The sequence below is a fragment of the Phocoena phocoena genome, chromosome 16 (genome assembly GCF_963924675.1).
Source record: "Phocoena phocoena chromosome 16, mPhoPho1.1, whole genome shotgun sequence".
Lineage (NCBI taxonomy): Eukaryota > Metazoa > Chordata > Mammalia > Artiodactyla > Phocoenidae > Phocoena > Phocoena phocoena.
In genome coordinates this window covers 7,088,138-7,107,909 of record NC_089234.1, presented here as the reverse complement: position 1 = coordinate 7,107,909, position 19,772 = coordinate 7,088,138, and the positions used below count along the sequence as shown (strand labels likewise).

The 19,772-nt window shown below is 52.0% G+C and overlaps 1 protein-coding gene and 1 non-coding gene across 2 annotated transcripts in view; one reads left to right on the top strand and one right to left on the bottom strand.

Moving 5' to 3' along the window:
• The window catches only part of CTBP2 (C-terminal binding protein 2), a 163,577-nt gene that overhangs the window by 61,576 nt on the left and 82,229 nt on the right, over positions 1-19,772 (bottom strand). The gene's annotated exons all lie outside the window — the stretch shown is intronic.
• Positions 4,950-5,056, top strand: LOC136136753 (U6 spliceosomal RNA). The gene has a single exon (XR_010656688.1). It is a non-coding gene; the product is annotated as a U6 spliceosomal RNA (small nuclear RNA).

The following is a 19,772-nucleotide window of genomic DNA, read 5'->3' as shown; positions in this document are numbered from 1 at the left end:
GGGCCCCTGAACCTGACAGTCGCAACCTTTATGGATGCTGGCTTCTACCTGCCAGGCTGACCACCGCAGAGGGACAGCTGACCTGTCTAGTCTTTTCTGATCACCAAGTTCTAAGAAGCCGACACACTGATGCAGTAAAATCAGCTCTCTTCTCCACACCTGCAGGGCACCCAAATGGTTCAGGTTGGAGAAGGAAAGGAGGGGCTGGTGCAGTCCATCAGTGCTGAAGTAGGGGACACACACCCCATCCAACCCCCACGCCTCCACAGGACCAGCATCCTTTCTCACTACCATTTCAAAGCCAAGGGTGCCATAGCAACAGATGCCGCTGGACCACACGGCTTAGTCTTGACCTGACGCAGCAGGAGATACCTTTGGAAGGACCCCACACAGAGATCCTGGGGTGGGATTCTGCCTTCTCCAGGAAGCCTTCTGGATGAGCCTCTCTGCCCTTCTTGCATTGCGGCTGACACCACAAGTCCCTCCCCATCTTGTTCCAAACCCCGTTAAGTGGGATTCGCTTTGACCTCCTGGGGGGAGGGTACTCTGTACAGCCCACTTCACGGTGGACAACCCAGTGAGGCACATGGGCTACCTGGTGGCCTAGGTGAGGCTAAGAGAGGCCAGCAGGTAAGGCCCAGGTCAGGCTGACAGGAGAGGGGGTTCAAACTTGTCCAGTAGAGATAAAGTTATCATCAATGCGAAGGACGGACTGCTGGGACTCTTTGTCTCTTTCCAGAAACCAAGTATCCGGAAAGATTATCTCAAACACAAGCAGAAGAGCTCACTCCAAACCTGACCATGTGCCCGAGGGAGTAGGGACCCAGCCTCCCGAGTTCAGTACCGGACAGGTCACACAGTCACCAGTCAAGAACCAAACCCAATAAAGGCTTCTGAGCAACCCTGCCCCGAACCTGCAGCCTAGCCTGAGGTGCGCAGGCCGGCCGAGAAGAGACAGCTTCCCAGGACCCGGGCACAACTCTCGTGTAGCTCAGCTCATCCGCGCCCATGTCCCAGGGCATCACTCCAGGGCATGGTAAGGGACAGGAGTGCTCCACGAGGGGGGGGGGGGGGGGGGGTGGGTGGCCCATCCTTTATTTCAAGGAGGTGCCGCTGGCACAAAAGCAGACACGCAGGAAAGCCACCCCAGGCCTTGGGAACAGAGCCATAACTTTGTTTCATGACAACAGATATTCTGCGTCTGGGTCTTTACAAATATCCAAATTCCGTCGTAATGTTTCTGTACAAGGAAAGCCACTGGGCTGTAGCCATGGAGGCATTCAGAAGCCCACAGTTCTCACACAAGAGTTTTCTGGAAACGTGAGGCGGGAATCAGACATCCCAAGCTCCAGAAAGTCTTTCGATGGAAGAGCGGTTCTTCCCAAACCTTATCTTTTTAACCTGAGTCATAGAAAGGAAAATCTTAATTTTCTATGTAGCTATTTAACAATACGAAGTACAACCTGCGGCCATTCATCTCGCTTAACACGGTCTTAATGTGGAGGATGAGGAATATAACGGAACCCAGGGGGAGGCAGGCTTTGTTCGCATCCACGCCGGCCACCGAGGGGAGGGGGTGGCTGGAGGCCGGGCTGGGGGTTGGGGAGGAGAAGCGGGTGACACTCGTACGTCACACGATTTCAGCTTTGCTGATCAAATTCGAGAAATAAAGAAGGGAGCCGCTAACTAGCTCCTTTTGTTTTTGTTAATTTCAGGGTATTCCTGAGGTTAAACAGTCCTCTTGAATTATTTCACCTGTTTTACTGTGGACCCCTGGCTGGCCTCCAAGGCTTTGGTGGGTAAATGATGCCATTTTTGCATTGATTGCAGCCCTGAATGTCCTGCGCTATGGCTAAAATCTCACTTGGTGCAGAGGGGTTGCTGGAACAGGGGAGAGGAGGCAGCAAAGCTCCCCGCGAGAATTTTCTAGATGTGACTCCTGTCATGATCAACCGGATTCTTCAACAACAGGGCAAACACTGGGATGGTTAGGGAGGATGGGGCACTTGTGAGTACAGTTGCCTGTACAGACAATTACAGCTGACTGTCATTTCACATGAAATCCTATTAAAGAACTCTTGACAAGGTGATGGGTATTTAAAAATCTGCTCTGAGCTGACTTACGGGGGCCATACCAGACCAAGAAGAGATATGGACCAAGAACAGACAGGGGAAGGAGGCTCCAGGGAGTCAGACGTCTGGACACTATGTTCATGTCCCCAGACCAGACAACGCATGGAAATGACACAAGATGACCTTCTGGGGAAAGGCAGGCTCCTGACTGCCCCCCTCCCTGCAGCACTGTGCCTCCTGCCTTAGGAGTCCAAGCTGCTCATCGGTGGGCTCAGGGTCAGTATACGGACCCCCAAAGGCCTAACACACATTTTCTACTAGCTGCCCACAGCCATACTGCCTTGTTATGGATTGAATTATGCCCCCCTCCACCGCCCATCATGTTGAAGTCCTAAGCCCCAGTACCTCAGTGACCTTATTGAGACAGTCTTTATAGAGGTAATCAAGTTAAACTAAGGCCCTCATCCAATGTGAGTGGGGGTCCTTCTAAAAAGGGGAAATTTAGACAGAGATGTGGATAGAAGACTGCATGAAGGCACAGGGAGAAGACGGCCATCTACAAACCAAGAAGAGAGACCTGGAATAGAGCCTTCCCTCCCAGCTCTCAAAAGAAACCAAGCCTGACACCTTGGTCTCAAGACTTCTGCCCTCCAGAACTGTGTGACAGTATATTTCTGTGGTTTAAACCACCCAGTTGGTGGTGCTTTGTTATGAAGCCCTAGCAAACCACGTCACGCCTACTGACGATATTGGGGTGGCCGCTCCCAGAAACCCCTCTGGGATCTTGCACCAGTGATGCCTAGGGAAGCTCAGGACCACCTTGCAGGGAAGCCTGGTTGTGGAGAAGAGGCGGCCTCTGCGGGGTGTGATTTGTCATGGGTCCTGGCTTTATTACGGAGCGCCAACTCAAACCACACCCAGCCACGTGCCCCAAAACACAACAAATACGGACATGCCCATGGCTGTACCCCAGGGGCTGCTCTGCCAGGCACTTGGGCCTGGCTGCAGGGGGGAAGGAAGGGGCTACGGGCCCAACACCAACCCCCTTAACTCTTGAGGAGTGGCCTCCCGTGAGACAGAGAGACCTGTGTTTTCAAAGGAGAGACACAAAGAAAACTGTCCCAACCGTACTTTGCTTTAAACTGTGTTCTGTTCCCCAAACCCAAAGATTGTTCTGGACACACTGCCACTGTGTCCTCTGTTAGCCAAGGGTAGATGTCTCCATCCTGATGCCAGGGGTGGGAAGAAGGGTGGTCCCACACTGCCCTGTCCCTTCTCCTTAGTCAGGCAATGGCAGACCATGCTTCCAAGGAGGCGGGAATCTGCCCAGGAATCCGCACGGCCCCTCGGGATGCCAGCAAGAAGGTGACTAGGCTGTGCCTTGAACGCCAGGGTCTGAGGGATAACAGTCTAGCGTGAAGCTCCATTAGGGATCTGAATTCTATCCACAGTGACAAGATGTGTTTCTCCTTCAGAGTCAGAGATCCTGGACTCAGGCTGGACATGACTCTAATGGCCTCTGTTAAAACTGTGTTGGGGCAGCCTGTACCTCTCCACGCTTCCTAAGGTCCTGGGAAATTCTGAACAGAAGTCGTTTCTGGCTATATGAACACACACAACCCAGCATGCAATCGAGAGGATTCTCTGTCCGTGGGGCAGGGGCGCTGGCCAGGGATGCCCATCATGCCTAGGCAGCTCAGCAGCACGAGGAACTCAGGACCCAGCACAGGACACGATGCTGCACAGGACTCCCACGAAGGAGGCACGGACATGCCTCTGTGACCCATCCAGCTCCCGCAGGGGGGTACCCAGACCCAGAACCCCGGTGACATGTCAGTTCTGCACAGCACCCCACTGTTGGCATGGGGCACCCAGGTAACAGTGGGGAGGGGGTATGAGTTGTCAGGGGTCCATGGAGGATTTCAGAGCCACGACTGTTCCTAAGAGGCCTATGACTGGCCCCCTCTCTGCTTGGGGCAGATTCCATCCTTGCTATGGAAGCCAGGAAAAGAATCAACACACATGGCCCCCAGCAATCCCCACCTCCTTGTATCTGTGTCCTGTGTACTCTCCGTTTCTAACAAACAGACTTGATAATAACAACAGGCAGGTGGGGTGGGGGGGGCATTGCTGCGACACTGCCATCTTGGGCATCTCCCCCCACCCCGGGATCCAGCTGCCATCTTGTGGGCTGCTTCGTGGATGGACCCAAAGAACTGAGGAACCAAATCCCACCAACAACCAGCTACGTGGCCTCCTCCAGTTGTGCCCTCAGGGTAGGTGTCAACTCAGGCTGACAACCTGATGGCAATATGAGAGACCCTGGCCACGGCACCGAGCTGAGCTGTGTTGGGTTCCTGACCCTAGGAAACTCTGAGGTATGGTTTTGCTGTCCTAAGACTCTAAGTTTTGAGGTAGTTTGTCACACAGTAATAGACAACCCAGTCTAATAAATTTACCGTGGTCACAGATACGGTCAGTTCAACAGGAAAGACAAAAACGGTGATACATTTGTACTGCAATGGTGCCAAGTTTCTATTACCTACAGGACAGAGAATGCTAACAAAAAGCCATCTAAATGCTGTAAATCCTCAGCTGCCCATGCTAACACGAGGTGTGTCTGTGATATACCCAGCTCTGCAAACACTGGGGCAAACTCCATTCTCCGCAGCTCAACCGTGCCCACTGGAGACCGGAAAGTCTGCCGTGATCTTCACTTACCCCAGATGCTTCAATAAATACCAGGGCTGCGCTCAGTGCGCACAGAGTTAACTAGGGCACCTTGGGGTCTCCACTCCAACTCATGCACACCCATAAATACAGGACATTAACAAGCTCTATCCAAGACAGGGCCCCACATTAAGAACGTAGCCTTCGTGTTCACTTCGGCAGCACATATACTAAAATTGGAATGATACAGAGAAGATTAGCATGGCCCCTGTGCGAGGATGACACACAAATTCGTGAAGCGTTCTATATATATATATATATATATATATATATATATATATATATATATATATATATTTTTTTTTTTTCGGTACGCGAGCCTCTCACTGCTGTGGCCTCTCCCGTTGTGGAGCACAGGCTCCGGACGCGCAGGCTCAGCGGCCATGGCTCACGGGCCCAGCCGCTCCGTGGCATGTGGGATCTTCCCGGACCGGGGCACGAACCCGCGTCCCCTGCATCGGCAGGCGGACTCTCAACCACTGCGCCACCAGGGAAGCCTGTGTTCCATATTTTTAAAAATAAAACTATTTCTCTGGATCAAGTCAAATAATAAAGAGAAAAAAAATAAAAAAGAGGAATGCAGCCTTCAAGGCCACCCTCTGCATGGGAATGCACTGGATAAACAGGCCCTCTTGCTTTCTTGTTCTTAAAAGTCCTTGAACTGCAACTACTATTTAAGTTGAGCTATCCAAATCAGAGGAAAAAGGAGGCAGGTAACATGAAAGGCAGTCGGCAAAGAGGTTCAGAGTTTCCTGCCATGTGAAAGGGCAGAGGGGAGCTTAGATACCAGCAAGCCTGCCCGGAATCCAAGGGGCAGAAAAGGCATGGAGTGTAACACAAGCGCGCACGCGGGCACAGACAGACGTCCACATAGGCTCGTGTGGCCCGTGGTGGTTTCTTGGAACCATGGCATTTCTGGAACATTCTGCCTCCCTCACAGATAGACAGCCCGAGACTCAACTCCTAGCTTGTATTTCTGCTCACCCCCTATAACTCCCAGGTCACCCCAGCTGCTCTATAGAGGCATTATTGGTGCAAAATTCCGGAAGCCCAGCAGCCGGCTCCAGGCACGCCAGCCAAGTAGAAAGCCGGCCTGCGTCGTGTTTAGCCACACCCCCAGTCCTGAAGCACATCTAACACGCCCTGCCCCTTCCCGGGGGAGCCCCCAGACCTGAAAGAGGAAGCAGCCCCATAAGGAAGCCAAGACACAGATGAGCCAAACAGAGAAAGGAAAGCTGGTCGGTAAACTTGCCAAAGTCCAGAGGGAAAGGGACCCAGCCCCTCAGCAGGGCTCCTCGGAGAAGTGGGGCTGGGACCACGCGGGGGGGGGCCTCCCACTGTATCATTTTCACTGTCACGTGTTAGTTTAACAGCAGCTACACTCGCAGAGCGCCTGATGCGTGGCAGGTACGGCTCCAAGTGCTCACGCAACATGCACACCAACAGCCCGAAAACACGGTCTGCTGCAATGAATTCAACAACTAAGGCATCTACACCGTGGAGAACACGCCCCGCACAATTACTCATCTCGGTGACCACACCTGCTCTGGGCGAGGCTTCCAGCAAGTCCCCAACCTCCCAGGTGCTCACAGGACAAAGGTGCAACCCTCACCCCGGGGCACTTTCACAAGAGTGAGCCCAGAGGAAGCCCAAACCCTTTCAGACAAAGTCACAACCCAGGGCTGCAAGAAGTCAGGGACCATGGCCTCAAAACTCCTTCTCTCCCGGGTCTACTCTCTCTTGTCAGTTTTGTTTAAAGGCCAAAATACCGACACCGCCTTCCTGCCTCCAGAACAGATCCAGCCTCCGGTCAGATGGTGGTCTGCTATCTTGGACGAGGGGTGTCAGCTACAGAAACCTCCATGGGCCTGGGTCCCCCAGCTTGATCCCTGCCAACCCCGCCACAGGGAATGGCTTGTCCAGGTCACACAGGTGAGGTGTACCTACTGGGGACCTGCCTCCCAGTCACATTGTGGCCCCTGAAGTTTGATGAGCTGTGATCATGGCACAGACCCTGATGCAAAGCCTGAAGACTCTGGAAGCCTCCCTCACAGGGACGTTTTGGGTCCTTCACTGCAGTTTCGGTTGGTGAGTCTCCATTACACCCTTCGGTGGAAGCCATTGCTGCCCTCTGTGGATCCGCCAGGCTCTGTGGGATCCAGGGTGGGCTCAGCTCCCCCCAGCAGGCCGGGGACAGAAGAGAGAGGGGCTGAAACAGGAGGCGGAGCGCTCTTATTCTCAGAGGGGAACTCACCAAGGGTTAAATGGATTTTTAGAAACAAAACTTATGAAAATGGCCTCAATACAATTTGATGAGGTCAGCGAGTAGAGAGGCCTAATGACACTTGTAAGAAAAAACATCTGTCGGTGTCGAAAGGTCGGCCGGAAGTGAGTGGGACTGACGTGGCTCTGATTGGCCAGACCAACACTCCTAGAAAGAGAGGCACATGGCTTAACTTAGCCCAGAGGAACAAAAAGGCCCTTTCAATTGTCCTCTGACCAGCCCCGCCCCCCTCTAAACAAGAGGCCAACCCCCGAGCTCTGAAATCCATCCAGGACCCTGGCTGGCAATTAGCTCTTTGTTCACTCGCTGATCAGCCACCGAGGCCAAAATATTCCTGAAGAAGCAGTAATCTTTAGAGGACGATGCTCTTACAAAATCCCCAGTTTTACTTTTCGGTTAGAAAACAACGTGGGTCAGCTGAATGGCAAATGTTTCAATAAATCCGTCATTGCAAAAACAAAAACAAGAGGTTTCTTTGGAAAAACAGGAAGTCTTGGTACATAACATGGCTTAAAATAGGGCCAAGCTCATTTGTTGACAAAACCCCAGCCTCCAAAGCCTCTTGGTCTGATCTGTCCAGATCCAACATACCCCCAATTCCTCCTCAGGACCCCGTCCTGTTCCCTCGGGTGACAGGCTGGCCTGGCCTTTGTTGCTCTGACACAGGGCACACAGGGCCGCCGGCCGGCCCGCTTCCTGTCCCCAAGCTCCGAGGAGGGTCTCGGGAGGAGCCGGTCACCGGCCAGGCCGCTTGCAGGAACCAGGCCTGGTGCTTTTCATGAATTGAGGGCCCGTTTCAGGCTTCTTCATCGGAATCACATAAAACGTGGAGGCTTTCTGGAATTAGCGTTCTGTTCATCCTTTATAGTCAGTTACAGAGCTGGGTTCCACAGAAGCCCTGACTGTTGGGCAGAAACTCCCAGGTTATTACCCGAACTTAACCCCTGGGCAGCGGGCAGAGAGGCAAAGAGGGTGCCTGGCTTCATCCACGTCTGAAAGATAGAGCCTCTTTCTTCTTCCAACCAGGCAGAAAAGGAGCCAGGAATTTACCGTTTCCATTCTTCCCAAAGACACCCACTTTAAAGAGTACAGGCACAAGAAAACTTTCAAAGAAACGTAGTGAAAGCTTTGCGATTGACAGATACAGCTATCCCCATGCGTAAAATAAAACCCACATTTATACACATACTGCAGTGTCTAGAAGGCCCCTCCCATATGCCAGGCCTTTCCCACTACAGCCAACGCCATTCCTTTCCCACTAATTTCTGCCTCTTCTTTACTAACCACCAAGCACCAGGACTGTATGAACACAGCACGGTGTGAGCACGTACCATAGTTACACCCTTGCTGAAACGCGAAAACACACAAGGCATACAGAGAGATCACAGAATCAAGTCAGCCAGATTCTTAGAGACGTCACCACCACTGCCACCCTCCGTGTCCCAAGGTCTGCTGATCTACAACCTTCAAAAATGTTTCTTTGCTGCTAGGGAAAGCAGAAGGTTTCGGCATGTTACAGTTATATAAAACTGTCCGGTACACTGCTTTAAGTAACTTTTCTACATAGTTGCTAACCCAAAGATGATTTTTTTTTTTTTTAAGTCCAGGCTTAAGCAGAAAATGCTAGTTGTTTTGGGATTCTGGTGGATTCTGTTGGTTTATGGAGAGGAAAATCACTGCTGCTCCATGAAGATTAGGAGGCATGCAATCTCATATGAGAACTTAAAATGCAGTCTCGGGGCTTCCCTGGTGGCGCAGTGGTTAAGAATCTGCCTGCCAGTGCAGGGGACACGGGTTCAAGCCCTGGTCCAGGAAGATCCCACATGCCGCGGAGTAACTGAGCCCATGTGCCACAACTACCGAGCCCACGTGCCACAACTACTGAAGGCCACACGCCTAAAGTTCGTGCTCTGCAACGAGAAGCCACCACTATGAGAAGCCCGCGCACCGCAACGAAGAGTAGCCCCCACTCACTGCAACTAGAGAAAGCCCGCGCACAGCAACGAACACCCAGCGCAGCCAAAAAAAAAAAAAAAAAAATTCAGTCTCAGGTATGTGAAAAATGAGGGGAACCGTAGTGAAAAATGAGGGGAAACAGAATACATAACTTCGAAAAGATAATGTGATTTACATAAAATTTAGTTTGGACCCAAGACTTGCCACCATGGATCCATCCCGATTCACAGAATCCTGGACCCTAAGACAGTGCCAGCCAACCGTCCTGAGGGCACCGATGCTGGAGGGAACCCTGCGACGGAGGGCACCTCCTCTCTGATGTCCTGCCCTGCCAGCTGGGGAGAGGTTTCCAGGGGTCAGAGAATGTGCCAGCCTCTGGGCCCATCGGCAGCCTGAGAGCTGCAGAACCAGGAAAGGATGCATTTGGGAGCCTGTGTGGGGTCTGACTTTGCTGTACTCCTGGGGGAGACACGTAGGATGAAATGGGGTTCCGGATCCAAACAGGCTTGCCCAGGCCTCACAGGTGAACCACAAGGCTGTCACCCCCCTGAACACGCTCTACTGCCTGGGCTCCACCGACCCTTGGGTCCTTGGGTCCCTTGGGTCCTTCCTCACCAGGGGCCAAAGGCAGGGAGGCCTCTTCCTCATAACTGAAGAGCTGCTGTACGGCGGCCACCGCGAACCACTTACCCAAGTCACTCTTTTGCGGAGTGAACAGTATGGAGAATTTGAACATATGTGACAGCATGCAGCTGATGCACACAAGCTTTCCACGCAGCCATTTATTTTAGGGCCTCGTGTGCTATTTTTACACTCCACCGAAACACGGCCAAAGGAATCCACAAAGGAAACCGAGTACGCTGGAGCTGCGCTGCCTACTCTGGCTTCTGGCTACTCCTTTTACAAAATGAACCAGCAACGCATGCTATCTGCTGCCTCTCGGAGACAAAGGTCATAAAATAAGTCTTTGGAAATTATTTGAGTTCAAGTACTTTTTTTTTTTTTTTTAAAGAAAAGGTCACAAGTGGCCTTTAAATGGAAATGCAATTTTCTTACTCAGCACCACTGGCTGTGATATTCCATATGTGTGTGTCACAGCCCACCTGCAATACTGGTTCTGAGCAAGTGACCAACTTGAAACTCCCCTGTGGAAAGAAGTGGCCATGTTTAGGGAAAAGGAAAAGTTCTGGAGCCGTGATCTCCGCCTGCAATTATGTGCAGGGCAGTCACGCAGAAGGACTGAATGTATCCTGTGTGGGCAGAACGGTGACCAAGAGGGTGAGGAAGCCAGAAGAGATTTCAGATGGATAAAGAAGTTTCTCACAGTTAAGGAAGGGCTGCCCCTGGATGTGAACCACGCTCCCCTCCCCCAACCCAGGGGGCAGAGTCTAGTCCTAGGACTGTGGCGCCCAGTCAGGAGACCCCCTTGAGCAATGCGGGCAGGGGTGCGCAAAGGTGAAAGGGGAGGACATTCTGCCTCACACCTGTAGATGTGTCTTCCCTGTTCTAGAACCTTCCGGCCTGCCCCGAAGGTGTGCCCAAGGGCACCCCACGGCCAGCCCCCTACTGGATCCAAGTTCCCCGAGGCCCTCGTAATTCTGAACTCTCATGGGATTCCTGTGGAAGCAAACAGCCCTGGTATGTGCCATTTTATTTTCACTCAAAACATCCTTCCTGGGACCATCCCAATAAACTGAGCATACTATTTTCAACTAAGGCCTTGGCATTGTCTAGGAATGTTTTCAGGACTAAGTAAATTGCTAAAGCAAACATCTTATTTTTGTCTCCTAGGACAGCCAAGCAGGGTAAAAATATTTCCTGCCGGGACTTCCAGTGGAACGGCCCCCTCTGGTGGAACCGTCTGACCAGACACTCCATTCAGGGAAAATGCTCTCACTCTGGACGCGGGGTGCAGTGCACCCACTCGTTCCTTGGGGGTGGTTCCTGTTTCCGGTGCCACCCCCAGCAGCCCGGCGAAGGATCCCTCTCCTGCTGGCTCCCAGACCCAAGGCACAGCCAGTGTTTGAAACCGAACACCAATTCTCTTTATGTCTGCGGGAGAAGATACACCCCAGTCCTTGCCGGAGTGGCCTGGAACTCAGCCACCTGGTGACAGGGGCGTGGGAGAGGAGAAGACGGTCCACAAAAGCAGAGCAGTGAGGCCCGACACCCCCCAGCCAGTAGCAGTGGTGAGCTGAGGCTGGCACACCTGGGCTCCACGCACACCGCAGCGGGTCCTGGGCCCCTCGTGGCCACTGCAACTGTTAGAAGCGTCACCAGGAGCAGAGCTGGACCAGTCTCCACAAGTTCCTGGTGCTGTTCTCGGCGCTCTGCATGCATTAACTCCTTCTTCCCAACAGTCTCAGGAAATACGTTATGAGCACTATCTAAAATGACAAAGTTGAGGCCCAGAGCAGAGAACAGCTTTGCTCAAGAGCCACAGCTAGTGGGAACGGTGGACCCTGGGCCCAGTCAGGCTCTAGCCACACACACAGGCCTCTGTAGCCCGATATGGGCTGAACCCAGACAGAACAATGAGCAGATTATCCCATCATTCTCCTCCTTGGGAAGAGATCAGGAAAGCTGATCACGTGTCACTCCGAGCACATCTTTATTTCTGACGTGGAACTAGGGTGGAAGATTGCTCGAGTGGGTAGAAACATGGTGCCTAAGAAATTCACGTGACTTGCCAGTCAGTAAGCCACGTGCATGGGCGTCACACACGCGTCACACGGCCCACCACGCCCCAATGAGGAGCGAACTTTTGCGCGCAGCCTGGCTCTGGCCACACAAGGAACTAGTAAGAGGCAGTGAGCGCACCCAACACGGCAGCTCCCTGGGCAGCCCTCAAAAGGAATCCTTCCTCATGGAGGCGACCCTGTTAAGTTCCTCTCAACACACACAAAACTGGAGTAAAAATCTAGGCCCTTAGCTCCCCACCAGTAGTAAAAATTAACTGCCGCATAAAATTGCTGATTCCTACCAAATGAAGCTCTACGATTTATCAACTCCTGGATGGCACAAACTCAATAGTGGTTTAACTACATCACCTGAGTTATTGCTGTGTTTTATATCAGTGACAGCTTTACTGGGAATGAAAGTTTTGCAAATTCATTCACGTAGGACAAACTTCCAAAGTAAACAAAGGCACTAAGCAGACACAGCCCCCCTGCAGCTGTGTCACACAGATTCTCGAAGCCAAAGGGTGTCTGGAAGGACAGTTTTCCCAGCACAGGCTTGGGGTGGGAACCCAGGGTGTGCGCCTGCACCAGGACCACGCCCCACCCCCTCCCAGGGGTGCTGCCCTCTGGCACCCTGAACCCTCAGCACCCTGACGTTGAGAACCCAGCGTAATATTTCATTACCCAACTCCACCTAACTGTAGGAACCCAGGTATTTAAAATGCATGGAAATAAACCATTGCCGATTGCTTTTTTATTTTCAGCAGGGGCAATAAATCTATAAATAGCTTATATGGTGCAGTAGACCATTAGATGCAAACCAATGCTGCGAAAACCAAATGGTAGCAACACCGGGCTCCTCCTTGTTCCAGGTTCAGTTACTTCCTGGCGGTCCAGGTATACCCACTACTTTGTGGGTTATTATTACTGCCTTTCCCGCCTAATCCCACACTTGTTGGACCACAATGGGTTGGTCTAATTTGAATCGGGCCAGACACAAACAGGTAAATTAATTTCCAGTTTCCACAATCAGTGGAACATGCAAGCACTTCTTCCAAACTCCTCAAAGTGAGGCCTTTGGAGGAAAAACAACTTTGGGGTCATGCTTGGGGGAATAGGGTTCTCAAGGAGAACACTGTAAGAGTCACTGATCCTTCTTCAAAGAGCTTGAAAGCTCTCACTCTCAAGAGAGAAGCACCCCAAATTAAATTCAAAAATTTAAGTTACATTAAAAAACACCAGTGTCGGGACTTCCCTGGTGGCGCAGTGGTTAAGAATCCGCCTGCCAATGCAGGGGATACGGGTTCGAGCTCTGGTCCGGGAAGATCCCACATGCCGTGGAGCAACTAAGCCCACGAGCCACAACTACTGAGCCCAACACGCTGCAACGACTGAAGCCCGCGCGCCTAGAGCCCGTGCTCCGCAACAAGAGAAGCCACCGCAATGAAAAGCCCACGCACCGCAGCGAAGAGTAGCCCCCCGCTCACCGCAACGAGAGAAAGCCCGTGTGCAGCAACAAAGGTCCAATGCAGCCAAAACTAACTAACTAACAAAAAAACCCACCAGTGTCACAACCCACTGAATAAGCAGGCTTTGTTTAATCTCTGTCTATATTCACAATGCAGGCTCTGAATCCATTTTTAGAATCTTATCCTTAAGGAGACCGTGAAACAAAAAAGCAGAGGCTGGGGGCTTCCCTGGTGGCGCAGTGGTTAAGAATCCACCTGCCAATGCAGGGGACACGGTTCAAGGCCTGGTCGGGAAGCTCCCACATGCCGCAGAGCATCTAAGCCCATGCGCCACAACTACTGAGCCTGCGTTCTAGAGCCCGCGAGCCACAACTATTGAGCCTGCGTTCTAGAGCCCGCGAGCCACAACTACTGAAGCCCGTGCGCCTAGAGCCCGTGCTCTGCAACAAGAGAAGCCACCGCAATGAGGAGCCCGCGCACCTCAGCAAAGAGTAGCCCCCACTCGCCGCAACTAGAGAAAGCCCACGAGCAGCAACGAAGACCCAACACAGCAAAAAATAATAAATAAAGTTATTTATTTAAAAAAAAAAAAAAGCAGAGGCTGGTTTCCCCAAAAATCAGAGAAGTTACTAGTATCCAAGCTGTTGATTTTTCCCTTTTCTGGCGGCTCCAATTTGTCCCTTTGCCACTCTCAACCCCTCCTTGCCCATGTAGTGAGGAAGCTGGGATGCAGCCCGGGTTTGCGGTCAAGGTCACAGGAAGAAGAAAAGAATGAAAACTTTCTGGTTCAGTCACTTGGCTCAAAGCTGGTTTTGTTCTTTTCTTCTTTCTTGGCCAAGTTTTGCGTATTTAGAGTATACTTTCACAAGCTTCCCTACCTCACTGGTTTTACCACTGAGCAGAAGATATTCTCTAGCGATTATCCTCCAGTCCAACACCCCCCAAAGGTAACCACAACTGCTTCATGTGCAACAGGAAATGCTCCGAGGATGTGAAGGCACCTCGGAGCGGTGACGGAATGTTCGCCACCAGAAATACATTGAGCTGTCCCCGGTGTCATGGGCGGGGAGCCGCTCGCTACATAAACTGTGGATCAATCAGGAGGCGGCTTCACAGAACACCCAGGGATCTCACCGATTCAGCAGCTGGCAGGGGAAACCGGGTCTCACGTTAACACAAACAAAATGCACATGAAAAGCCACTCTCCCTGCCAGGAGCTACAATCTGGAATGTTCTTTGACCCTGGTGTCTGATCCTTCTAGGAAGGCCAAACCATCATCAGAACCCACATGGGAACCCTGCAGCTGTGGGACTCTGCGGAGCTCCCAACTCCACAGGGCCTGCTGCCCCGGGGATGATTCACTGGGGGGGGCAGTTCAGATTTTCACACTTCTCTGTGGGCATAACCACACTTTTTTAAAAGTTAAAAACAATCCAAGGGAGAGTCCACATTTTAATTCAACTCATACCTGGCTGTCAAGTAACTTCAGCAAAAATACAAGAAGGAACCACTGCCACGAGGCTACTGGTCTCACCGCTGTTTCCCGGAAGCCCCCAGGGGGAGATTCAGGCCAGAGGAGCTGAACAACGGAGGTGGCTTGGATCCGGTTAAAGGATGCCACATCCACACCCCTGGGCAACCAGCTGCTGGGGTTTTAATTCTGTGGGTCCTGAGCTGTGAACTAAGTGGGGGCCCAGAGAAAACGGGGAGCAAAGGTAGACGAGGCTCGCACGGCAGTAGCGCCTGCTGGCTCCGTGGGCAGCCCCAGTGGAGGTGAAATCCTCTGAGGCTTAGGACTCAAGGTAACATTCATTCGGCCTCCATGTGAAGAAGGGGAGGTCCTTTTCCTCCTCTAGATATTTGGTCCTGCCGGTCTTGCTGAGTAAGGCTGTCAGAAAAGGCTCATCCGCCACCTGACTCCGAGCTCCCTCTAACATCCAGGCTGACAGAGGCACGTCCGAGCCCCGAGCCTGCACTGCAGCCGGCATTAACACGCAGCGGCCGGGCACAGCTGGCCGCCCCTCTACCAAGCGACGGGCCAAGACCCCACCCGAGTAGAGCACCACCAGGGCCAGCACGACAGTCTGCAGAACCTCACGTCAGAATGTTCTCTGCCCTGTCAGTTGCTACCAGGTGCACACATGGTGCTGGATGGTGTCGGGCAGACAGGATGAGGAAGCAGGGCACCCTGCCCTTGGGGTGCAGTTCAAGGGGGAGGGAGATACGGGAAAGGGCCCTAGAAAGTGTGGGATGCTGCTGTGCATGGGGGTGTGGGGGACGGAGGGGCTGGGGAGGCGGTCTGGGGACGGGCAAGAAACGTGGACGACCTCCGGGTGGCACCTCTTCTGTCCACGACTGGAGGTCTGAACGGTGGAGGAGGGTGAGTCCTGAGCACAGGGAGGAGAGAAGCCTGACTCTCGCCACTTACTGGCGAGCTGTGTGACCCCGTCTCCTGAGCCAACCACTCCGTGGTTCCTTATGCATCACAGGAACAGCCTCTCCGGGATTTCAACAACATGACGAGGAAGGGTCTGATATACCGCAGTGGCCTGCAGTAACACTTCACTCAGGCCTCAGGGTGACCTGAGGGGATTCCAGAAGCTTCCAGAAGAGACCACTCTGCGCCTGTGAACAACGCCCATGGTCAGTAAGCAGTGACTGGCCTCTACCTCCCTGGACAGTCTTTCGGACTCCGTGGAAAGTCAGTGGTGAGCAAACATCAGCAAGGCCATTAAACTCCTGGAAGTCCTCACACCCAGGCGGCGGCGAGGTCAGACCCAGTCCACGCCGAGGTCTGAGGGACAGCATTTTGTACCCAAGTACACCAACTCCATGGGGCAGCTCATCACCTGCTGGCAAAGTTTTACCTTTAAAGCATTCTTCATTTAAAAAGTACACAAGAGGGCTTCCCTGGTGGCGCCGTGGTTGAGAGTCCGCCTGCCGATGCAGGGGACACGGGTTCGTGCCCCGGTCCGGGAAGATCCCACATGCCGCGGAGCGGCTGGGCCCGTGAGCCATGGCCGTTGAGCCTGTGCGTCCGGAGCCTGTGCTCCGCGACGGGAGAGGCCACAACAGTGAGAGGCCCGCGTACCGCAAAAAAAAAAAAAAAAAAAAAAAAAAGTACACAAGAAATGGTTCCCACATAACCCAGTCTACTCCTGAGAAAACCATCAGACAAACCACAACAGAGGGACAACTCCGCAAAATACACAACCACACGCCTCAAAACTGCCACGGTCATCAAGAATAAGCAAGGTCTGAGACACGGTCACAGCCAAGAGGGGCTGAAGGAGCCAAGATGACTAAATGCCAGGTGGTGTCCTGGATGGGGCCCTGGGACAGAAGAAAGACGTCAGGTAATCTGGATAAAGGTCGGACCTCAGTGAAAAACATATCAGTATTGGCTCATTAATTGCAACAAATGTACCATACTAACATGAAGTGTTAGGAATAGGGAAATGGTGTGGGGTAAGTGGGAACTCTATGCCATCCCCCAACTTTTCTGTAAATCTAAAAGCGTTCTAAAAAACAATGTTCGTTTAAAAAGGAAAAAAACTGCTTCCATATGTGTCTCAAATTTCTCACCATCTCAACACTTGCCCCGTGTTGTAGCCACCAAAATACGATGCATGTGTCCTAAAACACGGAGCAGACCTTGGGCAGGGGCACCGCTTGCCTTCCCTGTCCCGGGTCACCTTGGCCTCACCTCGGAAGCCACCAAGTGCAGGGTCAGCCCCCAGGAGCCAGCGAGCTACAGGCCCCATCAGCGTCCGACAGGTGTCTGGTCAGGCCTTACACTGCCCACTCGCTCAGGACCCACACATCAGCGACACTGCTACCCTAGCAGGGGGACGCCTGCTACCCCTGACGACCAGGTGCGTCTCACCTCAGCAAAGCAGCAGAAAAGAAAGTGCGGGTAACAGCTGCCGTCATCCACAAGGTTGCCCCACCAACCCGACAGCAGGTGATCTGGGCCGCTTTATGGCAGAACCAGGGCCCTGCCCCAGTGACCTTCCTGGTGCGTGGAGCACATTTCTGTCTGTCCTGTCCACCAGTGTTCCCTGGGCCCCTGCTGGGCAGAGGGCAAGCACCACAGAATGACTATCCCCAAATTCAGGCATGTGAACTTTCACCTGCATTTACAAAAAACGAAACAACAACAAGAAAAACCTATGCACAGAGGGAGTAATAGAAACCAAAGGAAACAGTTAATTTGCACATATAACCGTCCATCCTCCTTCTCTCAAAACAATAAGGTGCTTTAAAGGTGCGAAGAAAATGTTACGTACATTTTAAATAACTAAGGTTTCGTGATCAATGAAAATGAGAACTTTCCTCCTAAAACATAGGCTATAAGCTTCAATGGCGCATGAAGCGCAGTAAGAAGTAAGTGTCAGAGGGTCCCACGCTCATCTCTAGATGGTGCCGAGAATGCCCAGCGTCCTGGACCAAGGAGGGCGGGCTCCCATGGCTCAAGGGCCCTGGCCCCATAGCTATCCTGGCTCCTCAGATTGGCTGGAGGAGCTGTACTGGGTGCCACCAGCCACCACCCTCCCCCCGCACGCACACACACAAAGAAGGGGACCTGAGCCATCGCTCTCGGGCCCCGGCCCTGCAGGAGGAGGAAGTCTGGGCCTATCCAGGTTTCGGGGAGGTGTTCACATCACCAAGTCCCTCGCCACTTGGAGGCCAGGCTCCCTTGGCCCACAAGGGAGCCCCCGGGCCTGCACCTCTCTGTGACCCCAGTTCCCCCTCAGCAAACACACCAGGCCCGTCTCTTTCTGCACGAGGCTCGGGTTTCCTCTGGACTCCACTGCTTGACACTGGATGAAGCATTTCATCTCTCTGCTCCCCAAGAATGAAATGGAGCGATGCCCATGCAGGGCGGGTGCCCACCAGCCTCCCCGCAAACAGATGCAAGGGCGGTCCCTTCCACTCAACTGTCCCATGACCGAGGCTCCCTGGTCCCCTGCTCTGTCACCGAGTGGTGGCCTCCCCTGAGAGTTGGGGCCTTTCTGCTGGCAACACCAGCACCGCAGACCAACGACATCACAGTTTTGTAAGGTTTTAAATTCCAAAATCAGAATAAGTTTCATCTACAAAACATCAGCAACAATGAGTTTCACCCAGCACGTACTTGCTCAAAGTTTCCGTGTAGGCAATTCTATTTTCCAGTATTAAATTCCTAAGCTACGACATGGTCACTTCTGTTTGTTTTGCTATTTAATGAGGAAATGATGACTTTTGCTGACTAAACCTCCTTTTAAACACAGATTTTTCACAGAGAATATTTTGGTTGCCTGCTCCCCTGATACCCACACACCCCCCTCCAGAAGTTGAACAGAAACCAAAGATGTGTAATTATTTCCTTTACTGCATTATTAAAAATAGACAAAAACAAAATAAAACACAAAACACCCTGAGGAATTGAGTGCTATAGAAAGATAAAAAATTACCCTCTCTAAATGGACTATGGACTTTTACTTAAGAATAATGTATCAATATTGGTCCATTAATTGTAACAAACATAGCACACCAAAAACTGGGTGCAGGGCATATGGGAATCTTTGTATTAGCTTCTCAATTTTTCTGTAAATCTAAAACTTTAAAAAATATCAAGGTAAAATAGACTTAAAAACATTTCAATCAAAGGAAAAAAAAGTTACCCGCTCTTCCTGACACTGCATTCCTGTGAAGAGGAATCCTACATTGGCAGTGATTACCTGCTTCCACCCCTCCTGAGCACACTCACTCTGTGTGTTAAAGCAATGTTCCATCAGCATCCAGATGCTTCTGTGGGCTGTGCCAGGGCAGCACCCTCCCCTGTGTGTGTGTGTGTGTGTGTGTGTGTGTTGGGGGTTGGCAGGGGGATAAGGCAGCAACAGGGCGACAGCAGGCAGGCTGGCAGAGCCCAGGTGAGGGGGAAGGGGTGTCCGCAAACCTGAGAGCTTGCAGGAGGCTGACAGACAGTCCTTGGCGCTGGACTAGAGGGGCCAACTAGGGATTCAGGGGAATGAAGGGGAAAACTAGGAAATAAATGCAGAACGCCACCGATGGAGGAAGTGGCAAAGCCCACTAACAAATGGGTCATTTGTGTAGTAAGCATATGAGCCAATGTGGAGCAGGAAATTAATCCAACATGCTGAAGACTTGCATTGCAATTCTTGGAACAAGGGACCCGCCCACCCCAAAAGTGAAGTAAGACCAGAAAGATGGCAGTAAAAACTTACAAGACGCAAATTAAAACAGAGCTAATGGAGATGACAGCCAGCCAAGGAGCCAGAGAAAGGGCTGGTCGGCCAGGTTTTTAAAGAGTCTTTCAGAGAAGCCAGGCTGACTAGAGCCATGAGGAAAATAACGGCAAAGTAAAATCCTCAGCAGGTCAGACAATAAATCTCTGAAACCAGAGTGAACAGTCCAATATTTTTCCAATAATTTTTCCTTTAACGATAAAACGATCAGCAAAAATCAACTTCCCAGATACCCAGAAATGGACACTGCACTGCCCAACGCTTCCCAAAACAGATCCCACACCTTTGCAACGATGTCCACCCAATGCTGCGACTTCGGAATGAAAG